This window comes from Rhipicephalus sanguineus, chromosome 9 (genome assembly GCF_013339695.2).
Source record: "Rhipicephalus sanguineus isolate Rsan-2018 chromosome 9, BIME_Rsan_1.4, whole genome shotgun sequence".
NCBI lineage: Eukaryota > Metazoa > Arthropoda > Arachnida > Ixodida > Ixodidae > Rhipicephalus > Rhipicephalus sanguineus.
In genome coordinates this window covers 18,001,391-18,027,388 of record NC_051184.2, presented here as the reverse complement: position 1 = coordinate 18,027,388, position 25,998 = coordinate 18,001,391, and the positions used below count along the sequence as shown (strand labels likewise).

At 47.8% G+C, this 25,998-nt stretch overlaps 1 protein-coding gene across 2 annotated transcripts in view; it reads right to left on the bottom strand.

Annotated features, from left to right (window-relative positions):
* The window catches only part of LOC119404678 (uncharacterized), a 97,037-nt gene that overhangs the window by 27,332 nt on the left and 43,707 nt on the right, over nucleotides 1-25,998 (bottom strand). Inside the window, exon 3 of one of the 2 annotated variants that reach the window (XR_007417487.1) lies at nucleotides 24,527-24,743. The exons of the other annotated variant lie outside the window; for it this stretch is intronic. The gene's annotated coding sequence lies outside the window, so the exon portion shown is untranslated. Of the gene's footprint in view, nucleotides 1-24,526; nucleotides 24,744-25,998 lie in introns of those variants that run through there. 2 annotated transcript variants of the gene reach the window in all.

The window sequence follows — 25,998 nt, the reverse complement described above, 5'->3', positions numbered from 1 at the left end:
GGCAGAAGAAGGTGACAGCTAAATAGTGGTGGTTATCAATATCGTAGGTGTAATATTAATAGTGATACTTAATTGGTGCAAATGAAGATACAAATTATTGAGCGAGTTGGTGATACAAATTGTGGAGGACAGATCAGCCAGATATGTTGCGCGCAACCGCTGTGCACGTCTTGCGCCTCTCCTATCGTTGACAAAATGACTTATCATTATCTAACTGGAAATCTTGGCAACTGCTTTGCCTGTTAAAGTTCTGTCCGCGTGTCATACCAAATCGCTACATTGAATTCGGTATTAATTCGACTAATATCAAAAGGTGTCCCACACCTGAGAATATTAGCCCGGTTAATATCATCAGGTGACACTACGAGGGACGGGATAGTGTGTCGTTACGCAAAAGAGCTCAATCGATATAATGCACACCCTTGAAACATGCCCATACTCCAGTAGCAGGCAGTTTTCGTTCTCGTGATCAGGACTGATCGGATTATACCCCCGCCAAGCTTAAATGGGACTCGAACCGGCGATCTCAGGTGACAGTGGTCGGCCACAATAGTTGTTGCGTGGGGTTCCCAAATCGAGATGTAATTATACGAGTCAATCGTCGTCATCGCCAGCCTGTTGTTGCCGACTGCAGTACAAATGCCTCTATCAGCGATCTTCAGCAACACACAATGTGGCGCGGACTGCAGCAAAAATAATGCACGCAATAGACGGTCTCCTAGCTACACTGGAGAAATCTTGGAAGGGGCACAGACTGTGAAGCGTGCATGTTGACGTTCCACAAAGACAGTGTAAAGTACATCTTTCATCAACTTCATCATACCATCATCCGAGCCGCTGGGGTGGAGTAGTGGTTATGGTGCTCCACTCCTGGCACTAAGGTCGCGGATTCGAATCTCGACCGCGGCGCCCGCGTCTCGGTGGAGGCGAAATGCTAGATCTACCCGTGTACTCAGGTTTAGGCGCACGTTAAAGAATCCCAGGTGGTCGTAATTTCCGGAGACCTCGACTACGGCGTCCCTCATAATCATATCGTGGGTTTGGGAAGTAAAACCCCAACAATTTTTATTATTAACCATACAATCACTCTCCTTCCTCTTCGTATCCTATATGTTGCTCCCCCAATGCGTGGAATAGAAGGCATTACACTCAGGCCTTTCTGCCGTTCAAGGCTCTCTCCCCCTCTCTTTCCAGCAAGGACATAAGTTTCACAGCACTATTTCTGGTAAAAGAGACTCTTTAAAAGTTTATCTTTTCAAACGATCTTTTTTAGAGAGTGACTGCCCATGCACCTCAAAAAGCGGGTCCATCAGAGAGCGAAACGCAGTCTTTCGAGGGAGGAGGAGGGGGAGGAAACAGTTACATCGGACAATACTACGAACCCCGGCAGACCTGAGCGTGCACGTTATTATTATTATTATTTTTTTTTTACGGAGAAAACGTTGACCATTAACGACGACCGCAACGGCAGGCTCGTGAGTAGCGACTTCGCGGTGGCTTCGCGTATCGGTTCATATGGGTTTCCCCCAAGCCGCCAGTACGGAGGTTGAAAGGTTCGCAGGAGTGTGAGCAGCGCCACCACTTTACCGGTTCCTCGCATTTGAAGCGCGAGCTGAGCTCGGTCTAGTTCGTGCACTGCGCCTAAGAGCACGCTCGACTAGTGATCTGCGCGCCACGCTATTAGCTGGTAACGTTACTTCTTTCTATTGCTTCGTTTTCCCTCTTCTACGTAAATGTCTTCTGCTCTCATCGCTTTGGGACGAGGTGTTAGGCGGGTCAATAGCTCGATCTATTTATGCATTCTCGGTGTTCCTGCCACAAAACTTAGAAAAGAGAGGAAGTACACAGGAGAAGAGAACGCGCAGAAAAGACACGAAGGCACATGCGTGCGCACTTCGAGGGAGGGGAGGGTGTGAGGAGCTAATTCAGTCATGCAACTTTCAACATTTTGCAAGCAGCACAGAAAGGCTCATGTCTGTCAGTTCAAATGATGACGGGGAACCTGAGAACTGTGTTCCCAACTGTGCAAACGACAGAAGAAAGCCGCCTGCCTGGCTGTAGTCCCACGTATAACAGGGCGGCTGCAGTAAAATCTGTGATTTGAAACCCTTATATCACGAAAATCACTGGATATCACCTTGAAGAAGACAAGACCCCTTGTCGAAACGTTGGCTTCTGCGACATCCCGTGATGAAAACTGTTTCATCACTTCAAGCTTCCGTCTTACGCTGAACTCCTGCCTCATTTGGAAACGAAATATGGTAGTTGAAATTTGATGAGCGCCGAAGGCGGCGAGGTGGGGAAGAGTAGGAAGTGGCCCCGTCAGAACACCCCCCCCCCTCCCCGCTCATCGTTATGCAGGACCCTGCGCATGCCTACGCGGGAAGGGGAAAAGAAAGATGGAAGAAAGGAGGGAACAAGGGGTGAAATAAGAGGCGCCATAGTCTACTGGCAGATGTAGCTCATGCGATGCAGAGTGCCTACAGAGGGTTCTCCTGCGAGCACAGTGGAGACGATAATACTAATGACTTTCCCGACTTTACATGTGTACGAAGGCACCGTGTGGAAAAACGTGACAAAAAAGTCACAGTTTCGCCGCAAGGGCGAAGCAATGAATGCGATAGCAGGAAACTAATGCTATACGAAGTGAGGCTCGCCAATGGATACTCTCAGTTTGAACAGCGCTCCTGTTGCAAAGGCGGCCGAAGCAGCGAAGATAGCGTGCTTCAAGTGTCGAGCTGTGACACTTGATAGTTCGCGCTCATCGTCTGTTTGTTCGTTTAGCGGTGTCCCTTGAGATCGAGTGACTTCCGTACGCTCTGTAACATGAACGTGGATACCACGGTGAAAGCTTGAAACAACCCTCTTCCCCTCACCACCAGAAAACCACGCGAGCAGACAGCGGAAGGGCAAGTTCTCCCTGCGCAATAAGAAGTAGCGAGCGAGCTCGCCGACGACTTTTAAATGCGCCCGTCGTTCTCCTAACGCCATCTCGCTGGTAATGAAGAAACGCTTATCAGCGCAGCCGTCTCTGAGTCCTCCAGCGGTAAATGGGGTGTATATAACGCTCGCCGTTACCTATGTGGAGGATCTGCGTTTCGTGGCGTAGTGGCTAGCGCCACTCGCTGCGGAGCAAGAGGTCCCTGGTTCGATTCCGCGCTTCGGGAGCATTTTTCTGAATTATTTTTCTTTGGGGCTTTTATATATATATACATACTTATACATATACGGTAAATGACGGCGACGGCGACGGCAAAATTCAGCCGAGACTGTCCATATAATTGCTATCGCAATAAAAGGAACGACGCAAGATCACACGGAGCTTTCCGTAAAAGAAGAGCATGACAAAACGCATCGCACGTTACACCTACAGAAGCGTGTATATATAGTCTAGAAGTGGTGTAGCCTTTTCCTCGTGGGCGCTGCAACTATCGTTCTTGTCCTGGATTTGGTTGGATAGCTCGAGTGCAAGGATGCCTCGGTCAAGCTGTTTTACTCAACTGACCACGGTTTTTACGGTGCGTTACGGTCGTTCGAGCGCCGAAATAACCTCGCCGCGGCGGGTGACCGCCGCGGGAGAGTCGTTTCGAGGCGCTCTTGAAACCTTGTTTTGCTCGTTTTATGGGAGAGTTTTCGGTCAGTGCACTTGCGCATCGAAGCTGTGGATCTGGCACTGATCCTTCCTTCTAGGTCAAACCATTCTCGGTATGATCGTATGTGTGATCGAAAAAAACATACGAGAACCTCGCTATAGGATGCCAACATTGAACTTTGAGCAGATATTAATAGTGGGCAACTGTGCTGAGCCTCATTTCTTTATCAGTAATTAATAATTCATAGGTTTTTACGTGTCAAACCCAAAACCACCATATGATCATGAGGCACACCGCAGTGGAGGGCTCCGGAAATTTCAGCCACCTGGGATTCCTTAACTTGCGCTAACATAACACAGTACACGGGCCTCAAACATTTTCGCCTCCATCGAAAATGCAGCCGCCGCGGTCGGTATCGAATCCGCGACATTCAGGTCAGCAGTTGAGCACTGTAACCACTGTACTACCGACGCGAACTGCCCCGCCATGGTAGTCTAGTGGTTATGGTGTTTGGCAGCTGACCCGAAGGTCGCGGGTTCGAATCCCGGCCGCAGCGGCTGCATTTTCGATGGAGGCGAAAATGTTTGAGGCCCGTGTACTTGCGTAGATTTATGTGCACGTTAAAGAAACCCAGGTGATCGAAATTTCCGGAGCCCTCCACTACGGCGTCTCTCATAATCATATCGTGGTTTTCGGACGTTAAACCCCAGATATTATTATTATTACCGAGGCGGACTTTATTACTGATTAAAGGAGAAAAATATTTCCGTAAGTGTAATAGTGACGAAGAGAATAGCGATGTATCAAACAGTCAATCCCACTTTTAACATTACATATCCACTTGGTTGCAATGTATACGTCCACTGACTTAGAAAAGAAAGAAAGAAAAACATCCTTTATTTCTATCCTTCATTTTTCTGGTATCCAATATATACGCTTAAAAATGTACCCAACACTAAGTAATCCGAAGTTCAAACAGTGTGCCGCTTCACATATTCAGCTGCTAACTTTTATATTTCCGCTGGCGTACTATATGGCGAAATTGTGTAAGGTTTAAGAGATTGAGAAAGTCGGCAGTCGATCAATGTCCAGGTCTCAGCTGTCTGTAGCGAGAAATTGTATAATTGTATAGAGTTAACTCTCATGACCTAGTTTGAGTCTGCTTTTGGTAAGTCCTTATATATGAGGAATGCGAGTGCGCACATCTGCCTACGTTTACATTTTTATCGTAAAACTGCCGATTTTAGTATTTGTTTATGATTGTTGCATTAGGAAGAATAATTTTACGGTTTTTGAATTGGGTATAGTTTAGGTTAAAAAGTAGACGCGGCTTAAAATGTGGCATATGCCAATGTCTTCAGTTCATTAAAAATAGAAAAAAGGACGTAGTCGCCGTGTATTTTTAAAATGGTGCTCTTTAGAAACAGCGAATGTTGCAAGGTGCTTACAAGTTCCGGTCTGTCTGGCCATGTAGCAATAGATTTGGTGCATCGCGCATTGTGAGAAGCTAAACTCTCTTTGAGGCCTTGGTCCTACGCATATTTACATGGATAACGCTACAAAAGTCTTATTGTGCCTTCGAAAGTCGACTGGACCACACGAACGCTTGCGAACTGCTAGCGCGTGTTTCGTGTTAACATTACTGCCTCCTGTGTTATTTTTAGAACTCTTCTTTTTTGGTGCTTTGTTATATCTGCTATTCTCCTTTTCCCTTTCCTCCGGTTAAGGGTAGCCAACTGAGCATCTGCTTGGTTAACCTCCCTGTAATTACTCTTCATCTGTCCCTCTCTTTCTGCTTGAACTACTTTGTACACAGGACCCTAACAGCGTCGAGTAACTTCCCGCCTATTATTTCTAAAGGCTCAAAGCCCTGTCTGGCGGAGACGACAGCCGGTCCTCGGCTCGGCGGTCATCAGCAGCCACTGATTGATTCCGCTGCGGCACATCAAACCGGCCGCGAGGCGTGCCCGAGAGGTCCTTTATCTCTCATCGTCGCTGCAATCTCCAAGTCGCTGCCGAAAGGACCCATCTCGTCGGCGGCAGAGATGACACTCTTTCTCCATAATGGATCACATCCGCACGTGCGCGGGGGCGGGGAACAGCGGAAGAGGAAGAGGAGAGAGTGGAAGCAGAGGGCGGAAGTGGGGGAGGAGGAGGAAACGCTGGGTTAACGGCACCCGTGCGTATGCGTATATATACACAGCCGGATGAAAGGCTTTTCTTCTGCGGCTCAAACTGCTCGACTCGGCCTGTCGTCGGCGGCGTTCAGTGTCGTCGCGCAGAAGCGGGTTGACGCCCGGCGCGCCCCCTGAAATCTGGGTCGACTGCCCGTCGTTCGGGGAGTGGCCGTGCATGGCGCTGCTGTCTCACGTGGGGCTTCTGAAAGCACTGTCGGAAGCTGCATACCGAGGGAGTCCATTCGCACCTCGAGAGCTCGGGATCACGTGACCTAAGAATAAGCGCCGCGTATATTACCACCGTACAATTTTAATGAGAACTAGCAGACAATAATGCCAAGGAAACTATAGGAGATGTTATTTATATAACACCTCCTATCCTATAGGTAGGAGATGTTATTATTGTCTGCTAGTTCTCATAAAAGGGACACTAAAGGCAAATATTAAGTCGACGTTGATTGTTGAAATAGCGGTCCAGAAACTTCGTAGTGCTGCTTTTGTGCCAAAGAATTGCTTATTTTGAAATAGAATCACGTTTTTAGTGGTCCGCATCGCGTTAGCGCGCTTCAAATCTCCCGCCTGAAAATACGACTTTCATACGTCACTGCTGCCGTGCCCAACGTTGCCCGCTTTTACTGCGCGGCCGCCGACACTAGTAGCAGCCGAGCGGAAGTAGCGGGTCCCACAGTAGCAACAACGGCGCTGCGGCAAAGACTTGCTCGGATGGGCACATTCGAAGCCTTCACCAAGTTGCGGTTGGTCTCGTAATCCTCAGTACGAAAGTGAAGCGAGCACACACGCAGAGGTTTTGACTGTTTAGCATACTGGCGCAATGGCATGACACTAAGCCACTTCGAGCGTAAGGGTTCATTCCGCGGCACCCAGTGAAAAGACACACCGGTTTCCTTGCTGCAGCACTGGCGTTGTGCACCATTCGGGCATCCGGCAATATCACACGCATGCGGCATCTTGTCGAACTTTCTGTCAGAGCGACTTTCACGAGCGCGCAAAACACGCACGGCAGTACGCGATCCCGAAACTACCACTGAGACGGGCGAGGCGCAGTTCGGCGAAAACGGAACCTTTGAACCACGCGCGCCGTTCCCCATGGCAACGCCAAGGAGGTTTTGTTTTCCATGAATCAAGCGGAAACGAACAAACAGCATTTTATTACGTCTTTTGATGCTCGGAATATTCTTTTTTTACTGCTGCTAGTTTGATTACTAGTGATTTATTGTAGGCCGACTTCCATACGTCATCGGGATCACTTCGAAAATGCCCCACTCGTGGCGCTCATCGTGTGATAGATTTAGCTTAATTTCTCGGTAAGTAGGGCACTGCTGTTGATAACATTGCGGTTTTAGAAGTTGTCATACATTGGGCTTTCACTCTGACATAAATTGTCATTTGCCTTTAGTGTCCTGTCTAACAAAGAAAAACGAGCCCATAAAAGCCATCTTCTTTCCTTCATTCATAGCAAGGGTCTCGTTCTGGCAGACTTGATGCCTTCAGGTAGTATGCGTGGGAATATTGGTCAGCTGCCAGCTCGTAAAAAGAGCACGTGCTACGTGACGCCAAAAAGGCAGAAAAAAAGTGTTCCACACTCGCCGCCGTGGCTGCGAGCGGCGCTGACTAAAACTCCTAGGTTTAAATGCACACATATACCCTATAAAGTGGACGGAGGGGATGACCGCCGCCGTAGCTCAGTGGTAGAGCATCGGACGCGTTATTCCAAGGTCGCAGGTTCGGTCCCTGCCGGCGGCAAGTTATCTTGTCGTCCACTTTACTTTCTTCACATTTATATCCCAATTATTACAAATAAAATCTCCTATACTTTCCGTGGCATTATTGTCTGCTATTTCTCATTAATATTGTGTCTAACAAAGAAAAACGATCCCTTAAAAGCCATCTTCTTTCCTTCACCGTACAATTTGAATGAAAGGCAAGGTTCTGCCTGGCATTGCATAAGTATCGCTGCTTTTCGGTGTCAATGGTTGGCCCGTGTCACTGGTGCTGAGAAAAAGAGAGAGAAGACCACTGCAGGGCAGAGGTCTCTCCCAGTGAACTCCAATTTACTCTTACTTTGTGCGAGCTGATTCCATTTATATTTCTGCGAATTATTATTTCGTCATCCTACTGAACTCGTTGGAGTTATCAGCTGCATAAAAATGATTATGCTGAAGACAAGGACAACGCACAATAGCCTCGCGAAATAACAATAGTCCAAAATTAGCGACTAGCGATTGGAATCTGTGCAACGGTATAAATTAACCACTTTTTAAAATAAATGTTGTTTCTCTCTCCATTGCAACAGTATATATCTAGTTAAATTTCTAAAAGGCTGGTATCCACATGAAAAGGAACTTCGCCGAAATATAAGGATGGGCTGGAGCGCATGCGTCACGCATTCCAAAATTATGACAAACAGTTTATCGCTGTCCCTAAAGTGAAAAGTTTACGATCGCTGCATATTGCCCTTTCTATTATATGGGGCCAAAACTTGAAGGATAACAGCGAAACATAATGAAATGTTAACGACCTTGCAGCTTGCGATGGAACGGAAAATGATACGCGTAACATTAAGAGATCAGAAGATAGTAGATTCGATGAAAGATCAAACAAGGATGGCGGATGCACTATAGTTAACATTAGGCAAAGAAAAAAAAAAACTGACCTGGGCTGGGCTGGCCGCGTAATGCGTTGGTCAGACAACCGGTGGTCAGCTGCGCAATTCAGTTAGCTGCTAAAGAAATATAGTCTGCTTGGCCTAAGGTGTGCTGCAATGGACGACTGCCAGTTTCCGAGTGGGTGCGCGTCTCGACGCGACCGGGACCATCGTGTACAAGCTAACTTTCCGTCACGAAACAGATTTGAGTGATTTGGCATCCCTTTTGCATACAGTATTTCCTTTTCATGTTCCTCCATTTGTCTCTGTTTCCTGTTTGATTTCCTTACTGTTTTTTCTTATTTCTTCCCTTCTACCTTCACCTACTATGCCTATCAATCTCTGCTTCCAAATGAATCTATAGGCAGGCATTTTGCCCCTCTGGATGGCAGCCGTGAGCCTGCGTCCTCCCTATTTCCTTGTTTTTATTTGTACGTGTGTTTGTGTTTATGTACCAAACAATAATAATAATAATCCTATCCTGATACAGCCGGTCACCATTCTGGCGCTGACCTGCTCGCTTATGTCCTATAATACCGCTCGTCGCCCTGTTTGTTGACCACTATACTCCCGCGTACAGTCTCGCGTGCCTCGCTGCTTCTTCGTCTAGCGTGAAGGACGCTCTGCGGCAGCCTTATACCGCCGGCACGCCACATGTCGTGCGCAAGTGCTAAACGAACGCTGTCTTCGGTAGAGGCAGCGAGGATGTGTGCGACTTGGACAAGACTCGTGGCTCTGTAAGCGACCTTGCGCGATCGCGGACCGCATATATGAAGGGGCACGGCATCCGATCTCGTATCAGTATGTTTCGAGCCGTAGGTCTTCTACGATTAACGAGAATCCCTAACCCGACCAAGGAATTACCGTGGTCATGTCTTGTGGTTACAGGCGTGGCCTTCGTACTCGCTACTCCATCGAGAAGCCTTAGCGACGAAGCGGCGTTGTGATGATACGCCGGCCTTTCGCAACGGCCCCTCCATGACGCGACACGTTCTTGGCATCCGTGCGAGCAGCTCAACGACGCTTTTCAGCCGCCTTTAGACTCCATCACCGGATCCTAGAAGGAAAAAAAAAATTCTCCCCGTATTTCATGAACAGATGTTGTGATCAAATAACAAAAGTCTTCTCATTTTTCATCTGGCATGTTTTTTGCTTGCGCTATTTCTTCTTCTGTTTTTTGTCCTTGCTTCGAAGCTTGTGCTTAAAAGCTCAATAATCACTGTACAACCATTCGTAACGCATTGCGACACTTTGCATTGCCCATGTATCTGCTATGAAATCGATGGTTCAAAGATAATTAGTCTCGTCGGGAGACATATAGACATATGACATGTAATATGACATGATATAATATGATATGATATATGATACGACATGAGACATATGATAAAGGGGCGACATATAGAAAAACGTCGACCGAGAAAACAAAGGTTTGAAAAGCTTTTGAAACTTATACAAGTTGCTCCACGAGGCGAGCTTTCCTTTTGCGTTGGCGCGAAAGGAAGGAAATTCGAACCATGTGACTGAACTCGCCGATGTTCAGAACAAGTGACACCCCCGGTGTTCTTTTCGGTGCTTGAATCAATTTCGTCCTCTCTTCAGCAGGCCTAGAGACAAGCGGTCCCCGACAGGGTTTTCTCGCCTGACTTCACGACGCTGCATGCAGCAGCATGTATCCGCTTTTAGGACCCATCAACGCCTCGAAGAGAAAAAAGCGATGCGCCCCGAATATATACACACGTCATCCTCCACACAGGGTGCGAAGACGACGAGGACACACCACAAAGCGAAGAGGCCTCGAACAACTCTCGCCTTCTTTATTCCCTGTTTTTTTTTTCTATGCCGCGGTTGATGATGTTTGCAGCCGAAGCGGCGCACTGTGTCCTCGATCTACAACGCCACCACGGCGGCGGCACGCTCCGATCACGCGTACGACGACTGCCAGACAGTTGTGTGCCTGTGGACGCCCCACGCATTGCTGCGCGTGATTCGTTTCTGCGTATTTTATTTTCTCGACAGTTGTTTGCTGCGTTTTCCCGATGCGATACTGCCAGCAAGAAAAGGGTGAGAAGGACAACGTGGAGATTGCCGTGTCTCCCAGCACTGCGTCTTCGGTGCGACTATTGCGCGCATTATAACAGAAGAATGGTTTGCTGAGCTATAGTTTGTAGTTGATTTTCTTGTGGCGAACACGAACAGTGCAATACAAGTTCAAGAAGTACGACGAATTCTCGTTTCGGTGCCCATACGGGAACCTCGTTCATAAAACACTGAATAAAAGATGTCATCGCTGATTTGTGAACTCTTTCCCTTCGGCTTTTCGTGAAGAAGCCTTCCGCATGGGCACTTAAACGTCAACTTTGTAGTTCGTTGGTCAGTGAGAATATTTAAAATTGCTGTGCAGAGGCAAGTTGACTCCGTAACGAAACGATTTGGCTCGAGATTGCGCACGCCGCTTTTTCTCACCCTTAGTTTTGGCAACGCTGCGCGGAACTAAGTCGAATCGGACGAGGCGTCCTCGCTCGAGGAGCTGTCTGCGATGCCTGCCTGGTCACGGCCGACGCGTTTGCCGACGTCGCCGTCGTTCGGGGTGTGATCTTCATCGCCGCCTCAGACATCTCTCTCTTTTCACAGCTCAATTTCTTTTTCTGTGCATTTCCAGGCGTCTTTCTTTTCCTGGACGTGCCCTGCCGTGCTCCTTTACTGTGTGCTTGGCTGAAGCCACTTTCTCTCTCAGCTCCTGCCTTCGTTCTCCGTTTCTTTCTTCAAGCCGGGGCCAATGAAGGATCCCTCGCACACGCACTTCAGCGCCCTGTTTCCTGCCATAGTTCTCTGCCGATGGTAGTGCCCCGTACTTTTCTTTCTTTTTCTTTTCTTTCACTCGAATCTTGGTCGTGCTCTGTAGCCGCCGTCTGGGTCACCAAACGTATAAGCAAGAGGTCACCACCCTCTAGTCTGAAGCACAGCGCTGACGATCATGGTCTCTCGCCCGTGAAATGAGGCACACAATTCTAGCTCTCCCTTCGTGGAGACGATCAAACAATCAAACTTATGCTTTCTTTTTAAATGCGATTTTTTTTAGCTAGCGCGTCGGGTTCCGGAAGGAACAGCCTTCGACGCCACCCGCTTGCCCACCCAGAATGATTTTAGCCAGCCAGAATAAGGGATCAGATTGATATACGTCAGCTGGAGCACTGTAACGAGTACCTGATGACTCGAGCGTTTTTTTTCCCTGTATATATATATATATATATATATATATATATATATATATATATATATATATATATATATATATATATATATATATATATATATATATATATATATATTCATTTCATTTTGCCTCCATGAAACCTCCGCCTTCTTGGCTGGGAATCGAACCAACGAGCCTGTTCTCAACAATAGAATGTTCTAGCCACATAGGCAGCGCGCGACGGATCCACACGGTGACGTCATCGGCGCCCGCAAATCCGATGACTCCTTTCACCTTCTTTCCAACTTTCGCTCTTCGTTTTTTCGATGCGAATTCGATGATGGGTTGTTTGTGCCGTCGATTCCCCGCCGTCACGACCTAAGCTTCTCGGTTCGTGCCGTCACATTACCTCGGTCTGCCAGACATGCACCAGCTTCGTGGCCGTGTGCTGCGGAGCCTGACTGGGTCACCGTGCGCAGAGGTCATTAGAACCTTCGGCGTGGAACGCAGCGGATACGCTCGTCCGTCACCCCTGTGCCAAGAAGGCGGTGCCATTGAAGCGGAGCGCGCGATAGGCTCATCTCTCCAGACATTAAACGATGCATCCACGTTTTACTGCTTGGGTGCTTTCGGAGAGACTCGTAGCCGTTGCTCGTCAGAGATATTGTGCTACGAGGCGTGAACGGCGGGGTAGGCGTATGTCGGGCATCGCTTCAATTAAATTTCAGTTTTATTTACAGAACGTGAAAGTGCTATGTATGTCTTCATTTCACCGCGTTCCGCTTGTTTTGCGCTGTCCGCCGCATGGAAGGGGAATGTGAATCACGTGAGTTTTCCAAAACTGGTTGTGCGAATGTTGGGTGCTTTCAGTGGAACCGCTGTTAGGCAAATCCTGAAGAATATGTTTAGAACCTATTGCCCATATTGCTACGTGTCGAAATATTTCACACTAATATCGTAAGAAGGGGAGTAGATCAAGGGGCCTCGTTTCTTTGTTAGACACAACCTAACAAATCCAACAGACAGTGAAGCCAAGTAAAGCATCGATGACATTACTTGTAGGTTTTAACTGTAGTTAAGTAATTATAAGAAAAATGGAATGAACGTGGACGAAAAGAACAACGTGCTACCGGCGGGGTACGAACTCACAACGTTCGAACACTAATAACATGTTACTCACACCTTACAATATTATCCACTCGAATGCATAAGTGGCGTAATGTTATAAACCTGCGGCTTTTCCATGACTGCATCTGACCCGACAGCATTACGTGCAACCATCGTCAATCAAGTGTATACTAACGAACTTTAGATCACATGCGCAAGCTTTCTAAAGAACCTTTGCACGGCCGGGATTACCATTGATTACAAAGGAATCGTAGGGATCCCGAAACGTATTTTTGTTTTTACTTTGGTCAGTGATCTACTACTCTTCCCTGACTAAACCTGACCAGACGGCATTCCGTCGAACCCTGGGCGACACAAACCAACCACATTTCAGATTCCTCACGGACACTCTGTTGCAAGCAAAATATAATCATGCGCACTAAAAGCATCAAATTACGCTTCACTTATCGGCAGAAAGCTGATCGAGTTGGTAGGGATTCACTGCGCAGGAAACTAATCCATGGAAGACACGGGCACAACAGTAGTGAAACAGTAAACACAAACGTTTGTGCGGTACGCTCCTCTTCTTGTGTGTATTTGTCTGCGCGCATATCTTTCCTCTGCGATGATACTAACGATCGTTATCATGACACTAACACTCGTTGGGTTGCGGGCTTCAATATCGCTTTATGTTAACAGTGTTGGATGATAGTTGCACGTCACGTTATCACTGATAGGTTATGGTTTGTAAGCCCAAGCTGAAAGAGCCGGCGTAAGCAGAAAGGAGATCAGGAAGAAACGGGTCAGAAACTCTCATTTCGTGCGATGAGATGCCACTGCGCAGTTACGCGCAATTCTGACGTTAAATCACTCCGTCGCTAGCTTTAAACTTGGTACGTCTGTTTCGGTGTTTCAGAATTAAGACAGACAAGTGAATCCGAAGACCATAAAAACATTCTGCGTACTTTCGGATTGTTGACGTGTGAACTTATGCTAATAGTGCAGGTTAGGTACAACTTCTGTTGGTATTTCTCGGTATAGTGCCGCATCTTCGAACAGGGTCTATTACGCATCGTAGAGCACACATCTTCCTTTCTCGCTGCCTCGTGGTTTGCGTCACGAAGAAGGCCACAATATATGCCCCTCTGATCGCTGAGTGCATTTCTACCCCGGCTTTCAGTGTGTCCCTGGATGCTATATCCGTGTCTTCTATGTGCTTCGTGGCGCGCTGTATAGTGCTGACCTTGTTCCTTTGTCCGCTCTCTGGCTTTGCTAAGTCTACGTATAGGTCCGCATGGTAAGACGCTTCTATGTGTTGACCGTCGTGCACGATTACGACTTGCCTGAAAGCTCGTCACGAACGGTGCGTCTTAGTCGCCTATACTCCCTTTCATACATCAGCTGCAACGCTGTGGAAGCTATACAAGAAGTTCGGTCAGCAGAATGTGCAAGTCCGCGTGTCTCGGGCTTAGGTTTCGTCGTTGTAAAAGTGGCCTCCACGATTGGCTCCGGCGGCGCGCTACCGGAACTAATCGCGGAGACCACAATACGAAAATAAAGAGACGCTAAGCGATCCAGAACAACCTATTGACAACCGCATACATAGCAGGGTTTATTTATTTCTAAGGCACAAACACCTTCATTTATTAGTCAAGATGAAAATAAAAATAAAAGGAAGACTCCCAAGGTCCCTTATGCATTCACCTAAGACAACTCGAAGCCGAAAGCCATCTTCTTTTTCCTCTCAGCCGATGTATTGATGCTACCCCGACAGCCTTGGAAAGCTTTCTGCGCCTAACGTGGTTTCGCAGCACTGCCTCCAAGATCGGAGTGACCTAACCTGGTTTTGCATTGCCTGCGTGATCGAACCACTTTTGACCAAGCTACGATGCGACGTGATGACATCATCGTGTGACGTTACGTCACGTGACGTCATAATGGCGTCACAAATTTTGCCGATCTGTGACATCGTGACGTCATGTCGTGATGATGATCTATTGCATCACTCGTCCCCGACGTCGCGGGACACGAGACGCCGACGGTCAAATTTCGCGTATGATGAGGCATCTGAGGCTTTCGCCTTAAAAAATCACATTACGGGTGGCAAAATCAATGAACTACTTCTCGGTGCGACCGCATCTACTGCAATGTAGGTCCGGATCCCATGAGTTACCTCCCGGTAATGTTCAGTTGTTGTCAGTATCTACTGCAAGAAGTGTCTACGCTTCACGGTTCTCGAAGCTCGCATAATGAAGCTTTCACAGCGCGGCAAAGCGTGTTCGACTACTTCTGTAACGAAAAAAAAAAAAAAGGATTAGCATGAGTGACAGATGACCGAAGCGGCATATCGTGACGCGTGGCGCTCTTGTTCCCACCGAGTGCGCCCGTGGTAGGCACGATGCACGTTTTAAAGCGGATGTGATAGGAAGCAAAGCAGCCCATCCTGAAGCCAGCATTTCGAGTGCTCTTTGTTTTTTTCAGTGCTCGTCGTGATTTCACTGCTCCAATCATCGTCACTAGTACACTCTGGCCTGCTACTCTTCACAGGAGAAGAGAGGAAAGGGAAAAAGAGAGTGATGAAGCATGATGGTGGGGACAGGAAGAAGTGATGCGTATGTGCACTAACCACGCCTTGTGTATTCGCGGTCCCGGAATCTTAAGTAGTGAGGATCATCTGGGTGGCAGTATAGGCGAGATAAACAGACTAGATACCACGGTCTCTAGGCTATTTATCGGCAAAATAACTGCAATCTCATCTAGTATAGCCGTGCAACGCGAGATTGTCGTAATGCATTACTGCGATGGACTAACAGGCGTACCAGAGGCGTAGAATTGCGTACGGGGGCATAGGCGCTTGGAGGGTTCTCCATTAGGGTGGGGGGTGGGGGGGGGGGGGCGGAGGCAAAGGTTTTAAGAGTGAAACAGCCTGTACATACATTCTGCTGAGCCTTTTCGTTCCTGGGGTGCTGTGTCCACCTATCGTAGAACATTTACGATTCTGAATTGTAGTTTCTGTGCTTAGGAAGCGATGCATTTTAGTTCAGCGTAGCTCTGCGCTCCTGCGTCCAAGTTTCCGGCGACAGCGTCATGCATGTACAAAGCTTTTTTCACAGTGACACCCCCCTTTCCCCAACCATTTTTCTACATAAACGCCAATGCGCACAGGAACAGCGTGAAAACTGCATTTCATAGAGAAGCGTAAAGGAATCAGTAAAGGAAGCCTAAATACAGAAAAACAAATATTCGACATGTCCCGCAAGTTTCGACATACCATGCACCAAGGGGAGGCAAGCCATAGACTATATGGGATGTGGAAACCACCGGCATTTGTGTTGCCTGTCTCTGTTCGTGTCTGCTAACAGTAAAAGCGCCTGTTTTTGTCTCGAGTTGCTTCTAAACACCTGCTTCTGCAATGTCGGTTTTCTTTCTTTTTTAGAAAGTGTGTATTGACACCACAGATAGGCACCGAAAACAGAAAATAAAAAAAGCAGCACTCTTCGTGCTCTTCTCTTTCCTTCTTTTTTGCCCTTTAACTCCGTCCCCCCTGCGCAGGGTAGCAAACCGCACGAGCATCTAGTTGACAGCTCTGCCTTTGCTTTTTCTCATCTCCCGGTCTTTCTCTTTTGGCTTACTCCTACAACGGAGTCGCCGACCTAACCTAACCTTTCTCTCCAGCTATTCACTTTGCCTGGCTGGCTGTGTGCGTTGAAAAATTCACAACCCTTGCGCTGCACAGCGCACAGAAACGCTGCCGGTGTTCTCTTCCTTTTCGAGGTATCTTCACTTTCCCTGTGGCAATGCTGCCTCGTTCATCTTCATTTTGCGCCCGGTGCCCGTGTGACTTTTGTTGAATTTTACGGACCTAATTTGTTCTACTGTCGACCTCGTCGTAAGCCTCGCGAGGCCTGGAAAACGCCAGGACGTAACGCGTTCTAGATTCTTACTCACATTGTTTGCTTTTACGTATAACGCATATACACTGGGCGGCCCCGTCTTTCACCGTCGTCCTTTCTATTGTGTCTCTGACCAGCATCACGCTTCGTCCTTATTGAGATTAATGAGCAGGCATGACGATGCCCTTTGAACTTTGCCGGCTTTCTTTGTGCCGGCTGGAATTCATCAGCGGGACCTAAAGCCATTCAGCGCCGCTAGCTCGTTATGCGAATTGACTTGCGCTGCGGAAGCTTCGTAAGTGATGATCCTTTGTCAACTTCATCTGCGCGAAAGAAGGCTGAATGGAACTAAGAAAGTGCAGAATGGAGTTTGCACGTTTAAGTTCGACCCTTTAACTGGCTCGCTGTTCTTATACTGATATTGTCAGAGGCGAGCCGTACTTTCTATGCCACAACTTCTTTTGCGTTATTTTCCGGGCACCAGATGCTCGCGCCAACTCAATTCATGACGTGCACTTGAGTTTCAACACTTATTTTCACTATCGTTCATTGATAATAACTGGTGACGTTTTACGCGCCACTACCACGATACGATGGATCCCGGATTAATATCGAGCACCATGGAGTTCTTTAACGTGCACCTAAAGCTGAGCACACGGTTGTTTGCATTTCTCCGCCATCTAAATGCGGACGCCGTGGCAGGGAACCGAACCCGCGCCCTCGAGCTTAGCGGCGCGAGAGCTTACGTGCTAAGCTACATCGGCGGGCCATCATTCATTGAGGTAATTTCATTGAAACATTTCATATGCAGTTTATCTCAGATAAATGTCAAAGCTCCCGTCCACCATTTCACGTGTACTCCGAGTTTCCGAGGCATTATAAGATCCTGGGCAGAATCCATGACAAAACTGCCCGTGAATCGATAGCGGCTTTTTATATCTCTTTAAGAGGGGATGCCTGCGTTAGACAAGCGTCAATTTCTTTAATAGATTGTGAAATGAGGTTCCTGCGTGGCCTGCTGTAATATCCGGCGCTTGACGATGTGATTACCGTTCTTACCACGTGAGTGAATGTGCATATACCATACCTGCCAACCTGGCGACATAGAAATTAGTAAAACTTTCATGCGGCGGGGGGAGGGGGGGTGTAGCCAACCCACTTTCTATTGCGATAGCAATTATATGGACAGTCTCGACGGGTTTTTGGCGTCGCCGTCATGTCCTTCCGGTATGAAGTCCAAATTGATAAGATCCCCCCGCGCATTGTATGTTCTACCGCGGGGTAAAAGCGCGCGAGCGGGGGCGACGAACGCGGCCGAAGCAGAGTTCAAACGAGCCGGCCCATTTCCGTCGATCGGAGGGTGCATGCGATAACATCACCCCGCTCGGGAGGCCTGCCGTCGAAGCAGACAGGAAATGCGCCGCCCTTCTTTAATGAGCCTTAAAAGACGCGGGGGGGGGGGGGGGGGTGTCGCGCGAGGAGCAACTTTGAACTTTGAATCTAAAGGCGCGGTCGCGATCGCTGGCGCGCGCTATCTCGAAAGCCATCACAGCGGGCGGCTCGTAAACCCTTCTACGTGCTGCGCTCTCAACGCGAAGTGACTATGCGGAGAGCATCGCTCCCTGGAGCGGCCGTATTCTCTTACAACAGCGTTTTGTAGTTACGCGAGATCGGATACAAAACAGTTAGCTGCCAGCCTCACTTCGTGTAACACTACAAGTTGTTGCTATCGCATTCATTGCGTCGCCCTTGCGGTGAAACTGTGACTTTTTTTTTGTTTTCAAGTTCGGAGGGTTTTGCCTTTGGCGACAAGCTTAATCATGTTTTTGCAACCATAAGTAAAATCGGTCAGAGAGTAATCAGCAACAACTCCATTGGGCAACAATTTATTTTTGCAGTGACTTTGCTGTTGCGGACTTTGCCCGCTTCAGAAAGTTCTCCGTGTAGCTTTGCTCAAAGCAAGTTCCACTCTGGTGCCCTTTCACCATCAGCGCCTGCTCTCGAGAGTTTCTTCACAGACAAGATGAGCGAAACTCCGTTCGAGTTTTGTTGACAGTGCTGAATATTCTCTCGCATTCCGCATTACTGTGGGGAATGAAGAGAATGCCCAGCATAACCAATAAAATTCTGTGGAACCTGAGCGATCCGTCAACACTTCGAACAGCTCCCAAACGTGCCCACTGCACGTCGCACCTGGGCTTAAACATAGCAGTCCTACTGCGTCGGACGCGGCAGCCGGTCATACGAAAAGCGACACGAACAATGTAGTCCTCACCGCCGACCCGCGAACAAAGCCCACTCACGCCCACTGCCACATGTTTGCGCTTTGCGTACACGCCAAGGCGGTATGGATTCGTAGCCACCCGCCGAGAAGACGACAGAAGTCACTAAATGTTGAAGCAGCTGCTGCTGCTGATGATAACACAGCGCCGTTTTCGGGGCCTCCGCGACTAGCTACGGCAATGCGCAGTAGCTGATCACGAAGGCCACGCTGTTTTAATGAACTTTTTAATTTTTTTTATCGGAAATGATATGTTTTCCGTAAAATTTCAGCTAACATTCGTAAAATCGTAAGCGAGGTCGAAATTCGTACATTTTACGGAAAATTCGGAAGAGTTGGCAGGTATGAATTATACTATATTTACAGCGACGAAAAATAAAGTTAGTTGAAAGTTTGCGCTCATCCGTGTTTTCGGCGTCCTTGTCTAGTTTGCGCGCAGCCATTTTCCCTTGCAAGGCGTATGGCAACGAGCATGATAACTATTGCTCCGTCGCTATAGTGAGGTTGTAAATGTGTCTGGTCCCCTCACCATATTGAGTTAAAGAAGAAAGAAAGAAAGTTCAGATGTAGTGAACCCCTGCTTACGGGTGTCAGTGCGCGTGAGTGTGAATTTTGTTAGAGGCAGGGAAATTCTGATTCTGAACTTTTGAGGTATTACTCGAGCAAACGCCCATCAGTTATTTCGTCTATTCACCCAGCACTGGCCTCAACCCACATAGGCCTCGTCTCTCTCACTCTCTCTATTAAACGCGGCCCCCGTCTGCTCCACAGAGCAACGCTTTTGTTGTGAAGTGCCGTTTCCCTTCCTTTTCACTCTTTGTTAACCACGTTTGCAAAGCCTTTCTTCGAGCTCGGGTTTTTTTATGCTAGCACGGAGTGAATACAGCGGAACTTTGTTACCTGGGTCCGTTTTACGGTGCTGCCTGGCACTAAACAAAACAGCGAAACAAAATAAAGGCTTTTTGGAGTCAATGCAATGGGGGAACCCGCAATCGCAAGTTCAACTCAGATCTTTCTCACACGGATTACACGAGACGAGCAGGCATGTCCTTCCCTCAGGTACTGGTTTTCTAACTTGCGCTAGATAGATCGGCTGGCTTCCCTGGTTGAGTCGCCTAAGAATCTTGACTAACTTAAAAAAGGGAATCCCAGTGAAAACGAACACCTATCGAATAAAGTCGCGATGTCTTTTTTTTTTTTTGTCTAGATTAGTTCTTTCTTTACCTCAAATTATTGCACTACAAATAAACCTACCGAAAAAGCACCCTATGCCTTCCTTGCATGTATTATCTGTTAGCTTCTTGTGCCGGTGTTTAGAAAAGAAAGTGGGGAAGCTGCGCACTAGTAGTACGAAGACTAAGGAAACAGCGGAGCTAGGGGCGTTCTCCTCCTCCCCACTTCCCTTTGCCACCCACTTGCTATGCTATGCTATGCTATGCTATGCTATGCTATGCTATGCTATGCTATGCTATGCTATGCTATACAAGGCTATGCTATGCTTTACAATCTCCTTCTTACTTTGCCTCTTCCTCCTCTTCGCCCTCACTATCATTTCCCACCCCCTTGCTGTACTATACTATACAAGCCTATGCTATGCTTTCATATGGTTTCCATAAATGCTTGTTCTGACAGCGTGCCCAAACAGCCGAGTGTTTACGACGCCCACCTTCGGACCGTGGGTACGCGGGTTCGAATCTCGCCTTGCCGAGAAAGTTTATTTTGTTTTATTCATTTGTTCTCTTCTTTCTCCTCTCTTAATCAGGTCACTATAACATCTAATACTTTCGAGCAATGGGAGGCGCAGCTCCCCAGCTCTGACCCGCAGGTATACAGCAGTGAACGATGTTGGGCGAGTTGTTGCTGCATAACGAAAGGAAAAACAGCGCTTATACGACGAGGACAGAGAAGGAACGACACACTGCGCATCGCGCGTCGTTCCTTCTCTGTCCTCGTCGTTTTAGCGCTGTTTTTACTTCCGGATGTACAGCTTGAGCTCCTGGGCCACGTCAGGCAGGCAGCAGTAGCCAGTGGAGCCCTGGACTTGAGGCCCGGCCCGCCCATCGAGCTCATGACAAGTTATCCCAAACCCTTATGAATAAAGTTCTCTCTCTCTCTTCACTGTTAAAAAGGGGAGGGGGTGCCCTTTGATCCATTTTCCTATTTGAGTAACAGGAAGGGAACTGATAATTGTATTCGATGACAGTGGGCAACGAGAAAGTGTGATATGGTAGACGTTCTCATACTCAAGTTCGGCGCTGCTTACCAACCACAAGAGTTATTGGAGAATGGTTGAAGTCCATGGATATATTAGGCTGATGTGATAGCAGCTAGGTGCGTATTGCGCGCACTGAAAGCAGGTCAATCGCGGAGGGTGAAAGCGTAGGAAACTTGTATCGCCTCCTCCCTCTGAAGCAGATAAATACCTGCCGGAAGCTGAGCAGGGCCTTCGTACAGTCCGGCACAAAGATAAATAAATAAGGAGACCTTGGGAAGGAGGAGTGACAGTTGCTTCGCTGGAAAGCGTCCACGCCTGCCTCTCTATCCCCTCCCAGCGAACTCAAATATCCTTCCTTATGGGGGTGTTCTGTAAGTCCGCGCTTCCTACACACAGACATGTTAACGAAATAGTGATGACAAGTTGTCTGTTAATGTTTTTTTACAAATGCTTCCCATTTGCCTCTCAACGCCCTTGTCTAATCAATTCTCGTACTGTGTTTGAGGGGGAGCACGCATGACAGCGTCCCTTCCTTCCCGCAATGCGAGGTCTTGCATTCCCAATCGGGAAGTAGTCCCCGCGGGTTGCTCCTCGCACGGGCGTCTACCGTGTTACTGGGCGGATCGATATTGTGTCTAGCAGCACCGCCAACAAGGTCGTTCCCCTTGTCTTCCCGGCACAGCACAGGAAGAGGGAAACAACACCTTATTTGGGGAGGCTGCTCCCCATCTTCCGCGCCTGCGTGGTGCGGGGCCACTCCCCGAGCAGTGGCGCCCCGTCGTTGTCGTGGCAACCGTCGCGCGACCAGATGGGCACGGGGAGTCCATTTTCCCTATTGGGGACGAATAATTCCCCATATATGTAGGTGTAACAAACCTCGTGACTGTTTAAGTCACGCTCTTTTTAAAACATTCGTGGCGCAGTTTTCACGGTTTTCATTTCCTCGACGCTTGATTGGAGGTGTGTAAAATCCGATCGTCATAGCTGCATGAAAGTTACTGGGTGTTTTTCGTGAGTCGTCTTCGTGATCGATTTGCACCAAGCGGCCATAACATTCAGGGTCCGTAAGATAATATGAATTGATTAGTCCTGCAACAAGTGCTACTGAATGTGGTTGCCACAGGAGTTCCGTAATGTATCTTTGTGCGAGTGGTATTACCTACCTTATACATTGAGGCATTCATGGCTCATGTTTGTATAGTTAAGAATGTTTTCCTGCATCAAGGGGAATTATCTTCTCACAGAAGACAAATAATTGATAGAGAATCCGTTGACGCGGCTTTTGGTTTCTCTTTAATTTATTGTGATTCCTCGGGCGTGAATGGGTTCGTCTCTGCTGTTAACAAAACAGCGACCTGAACGTTTTCAAATTGAAATGTTTCTGTGCGCTACCTGCAGTTGATACGACGGAGTAGCCGGACACAAAAAGCGACTGTTCAACAGGCACGCGTTTCAAGGTTAGCCCACTCCCCACAGCCCAAACAGAACCGCTGCCAACTCCTCCCGTTTCCCTAGATGTGGGGAGATCGTCTCTCCCTCTAGGGAAACCTCCACCGTAGGGGGCGGCTCGCGTGATTCACGGCGATCGAAGTGGCTCGCCCGTATACGTTCCCAGGCGACTCAGGCCTCTTCGTTGACGTGCGTGCCTGCGTGCGGCGCGACTGCACGGGGGTCTGCTGCTGCGCACACCCGTGTGTCTGCCTCCATAGCACTCGGGCCAAGTGAGCTGTCCTTTTCTGGGTATCCTGCTCCAGTAAAGTTTGTCCGAAAAGGTCGGAAAGAGAAGCCGAGCAACAAGCAGCGTCTTTGGAAATCGTCTTCGTAAGGTGTGTCGTGCGCCAACTAGTGCGGCGGAATAGGATCCGTGTGCTTTGTGGCCGAGGGAGGCGGCGGCTACCGATTCCAGCAGCGGCGTTCTTCGTATCAGTGAGGCTCGGTGTCATTGCCCTCAGCGCCGGGCTCGCTGGCCCCGGGCTTCTCGGGAGAGATCGATCGAGGGAGCCGCATCGCCAGTGCTTCGAGCGGAACCCCGTCGGTTGTATAAGAACCCGCACCATGGAGCACCGGTCGGCATTCATCTTTCTGGTGAGAATTGCGAGGCCACCCTTTACTGAACTTGGGTTAGGCACGGGCACTTTTTTTAGACTTCAATGGACAGCTGGGTACACGAACGCGTTATGAAATGACATAATCGAGCAATCATTTAAAAACATAGCATGTTTTTGTTATGAGCTCGAGATGCGCATGCGACAAAGCGGAGCAGGATTGGTCAAATGTGCATTCGAACCCACTTACCGGCACCAGCATGTCTTGATTTTTTTTATTTCATTCTTTAGATGTGGTGCCATCCTGAAAATTCAATCAAAACATAGTTTACGGTTCGGAATTCTGTTCTCTCGTCTAATGATGTCTTCCTGTTTAGCTTTTAAGTTATGGTCTTGATAAAGTTGGCGTAATTATTTTCTTCAGCGTCCTTCAGAACAGCATCAATATTTATAGAACTAGCTTCCCCCTCCCCCCTTAACGCCTATATAAATAAGTATACGTGACAACTAATTGGCGGTATCAGTTATGGGGATCTACTCATAAACGTTTCCCACTTTTCATTTTTCTATATTTTTGCCAAGCCAAGGCATGTTGCGAGGGCAGAAGACAGCTCCGAATATCTGAAGAAAAGCTGCAAAGAGGTTCTCGTCCTGCGACTCGTGTTCATCATATATGGCTATGTCGGTGAAGTGCAACATGAGGAGGTCATTATATTTGCTGGCAGCAACTTTGGATTAGCATTAGGATTACCGCTGCATTTAGTATTTGCCATCCCTGACAGAGCAGGTCGCATTCTGACCAGCTTGAACGGTCGTACTGTGAATGGCAAGATATTTCAACCGCACCCTGTTGCATATCCCTGTTGCAGGACGCCTGCAGTGCGCCTGCGAAGCACTGTCCTTTTATATCGTTGTGGTATTGAATAAGAAAGGTCAGAATTGTCTCGTTGGAAGGCCTTATGACGAATGGGTTGTGAAACAATTTCCGGTAGCTCGATTTGCAAGTATTTCCCGCCCTCTATACTATACCGCACTCCTTACAGTATTAGTGTTGCACATTCGCTGTATATTGCAAGACAAACCCGATGCTACAGATGAATGTCCCATAACAGACAAAAAGGTGCTATGAAAAACGAAAAAAAAAAAGAAAGAATCAAGCGGGGTAATCCGTTCGGGGAATGCGAAAAAAAAGGTGTGCCTACGTGGTAATAGAGGAGAAAGTACAGAATTCCTAAATTTCTTACTTGAACCAAATCAGGCGAAGAGAATATTGACTAATGGAGAAAGAAAAAAGCATTGCACTATATCATGCAGCTTGCAGTACATGTCAGCGTCCCGTGCACTGTTTCCTGTGTTCATGTCGTGTTCATCTATTCAGAAGGTTATACACGTGTGCTTACTTCCTAAAGCAAGAGCAAATAACTTGAGAAACAGGCAAGTTGTTCGCCATACGTATCGAAGCGATCATGAAATTTCAGAGGCTGACAGCATTCACCATGTTGCAAGGTGGTTGCGACGGTGAAGATGGCAGCTGTAGAACCGGTACAGATTGAACTCCTTATTCGACGAACCTGTTCCTAGAAAACCACAACGTTCACAGTACATTGATAGGGGCGATAGGGACGTTCCAGCGTCATCGCTGGCGCAAATTCCATGATACACTCGACTGTTCTCATCGCGCACGAAATCCGAGTAGAGAATTAGAGAACATTCGAGCAGGTTCCGAGAAGAATTCAGGCGCGGCTTGCACCGAGCGATAAGGCGTATAAAATTTTTAGACGGTGAAACCCAATCACAATGAAAAATAAAATAAAATCAAGTACGAGTATAACTGTGCGGCACTGACGCACTTCCCGAACGACTGCATAAATTTAAATTAAGTAGCATTTAGAAGTACCTGGCAGCTCATTAAAAATCGCGATGTATTCGAGAAGACAAATGTACAAGACTTACATTCAATAAGGTACTTAAAGGGCTGAGAAAACACAAGAAAGAAGACGAAGACATTAACTTTACTTCAGTCCTGAGGAACTCAGATCTAGAGAGCCAGAGGACCCCACCAACATCAGGCCATCCAGAGGGCCCACGACATCACGGCGGGACTTAGACTTCCGGTCCCATGGTGGGCGGAGCCACCAACTTGATCTTGAAGACGAAGACAAGCTCTTCGTTCTTGTGTTTGTCGTTTTATTTCTTGCTCTAATATTGCACTGCCAGTTATGCGCGACCAACTAGCCTAACAATTAAATCAACAAGGGACATAACCGCTGTCTCACCGTTGGAAACGACGCCGTCGTAGAGTTTTAGAGACTGTTCCAGGTTCTACTTTCTAGAATATTTTCTCTCATATAATCATAGTGTCAACAGAAGTCGCCAGCGACTTGATGGTACGTAACAGGAACAACAGCAACCACTTCAACAACTTCAAAAAAATAAAAATAAAGAAGCAGAGAGAAAAACAACACCGCCAACACCAAAACACAAGAAAAGGACAACGAAAACGACAGTCACAACTACTGCTACGAAAAGAGCAGCAATGACAACGTTTCTTCCTTGTGGCTTAAAGATGTGCAATCGCCATTTATAATCTTAGTCATAATTTCTTTTCCGAACAGCTGTCGAGGTAGAGTGGGGAGGCGGTTCTGGCTTAGCGTTTCGTAAGGACGAGGTGATTCGCAGCGCGACGTTTGATGATTACATGTGGTAATTCCTAATTTCAGGCGAACCTCTATCATTCTTTATCAATTATCAGGTTTGCAATGCCTCTTTTCGCGGGGAGAGTGGCCGATTTGCCATTCATAGAGGCACGTTTTCTTGGTACAGTTT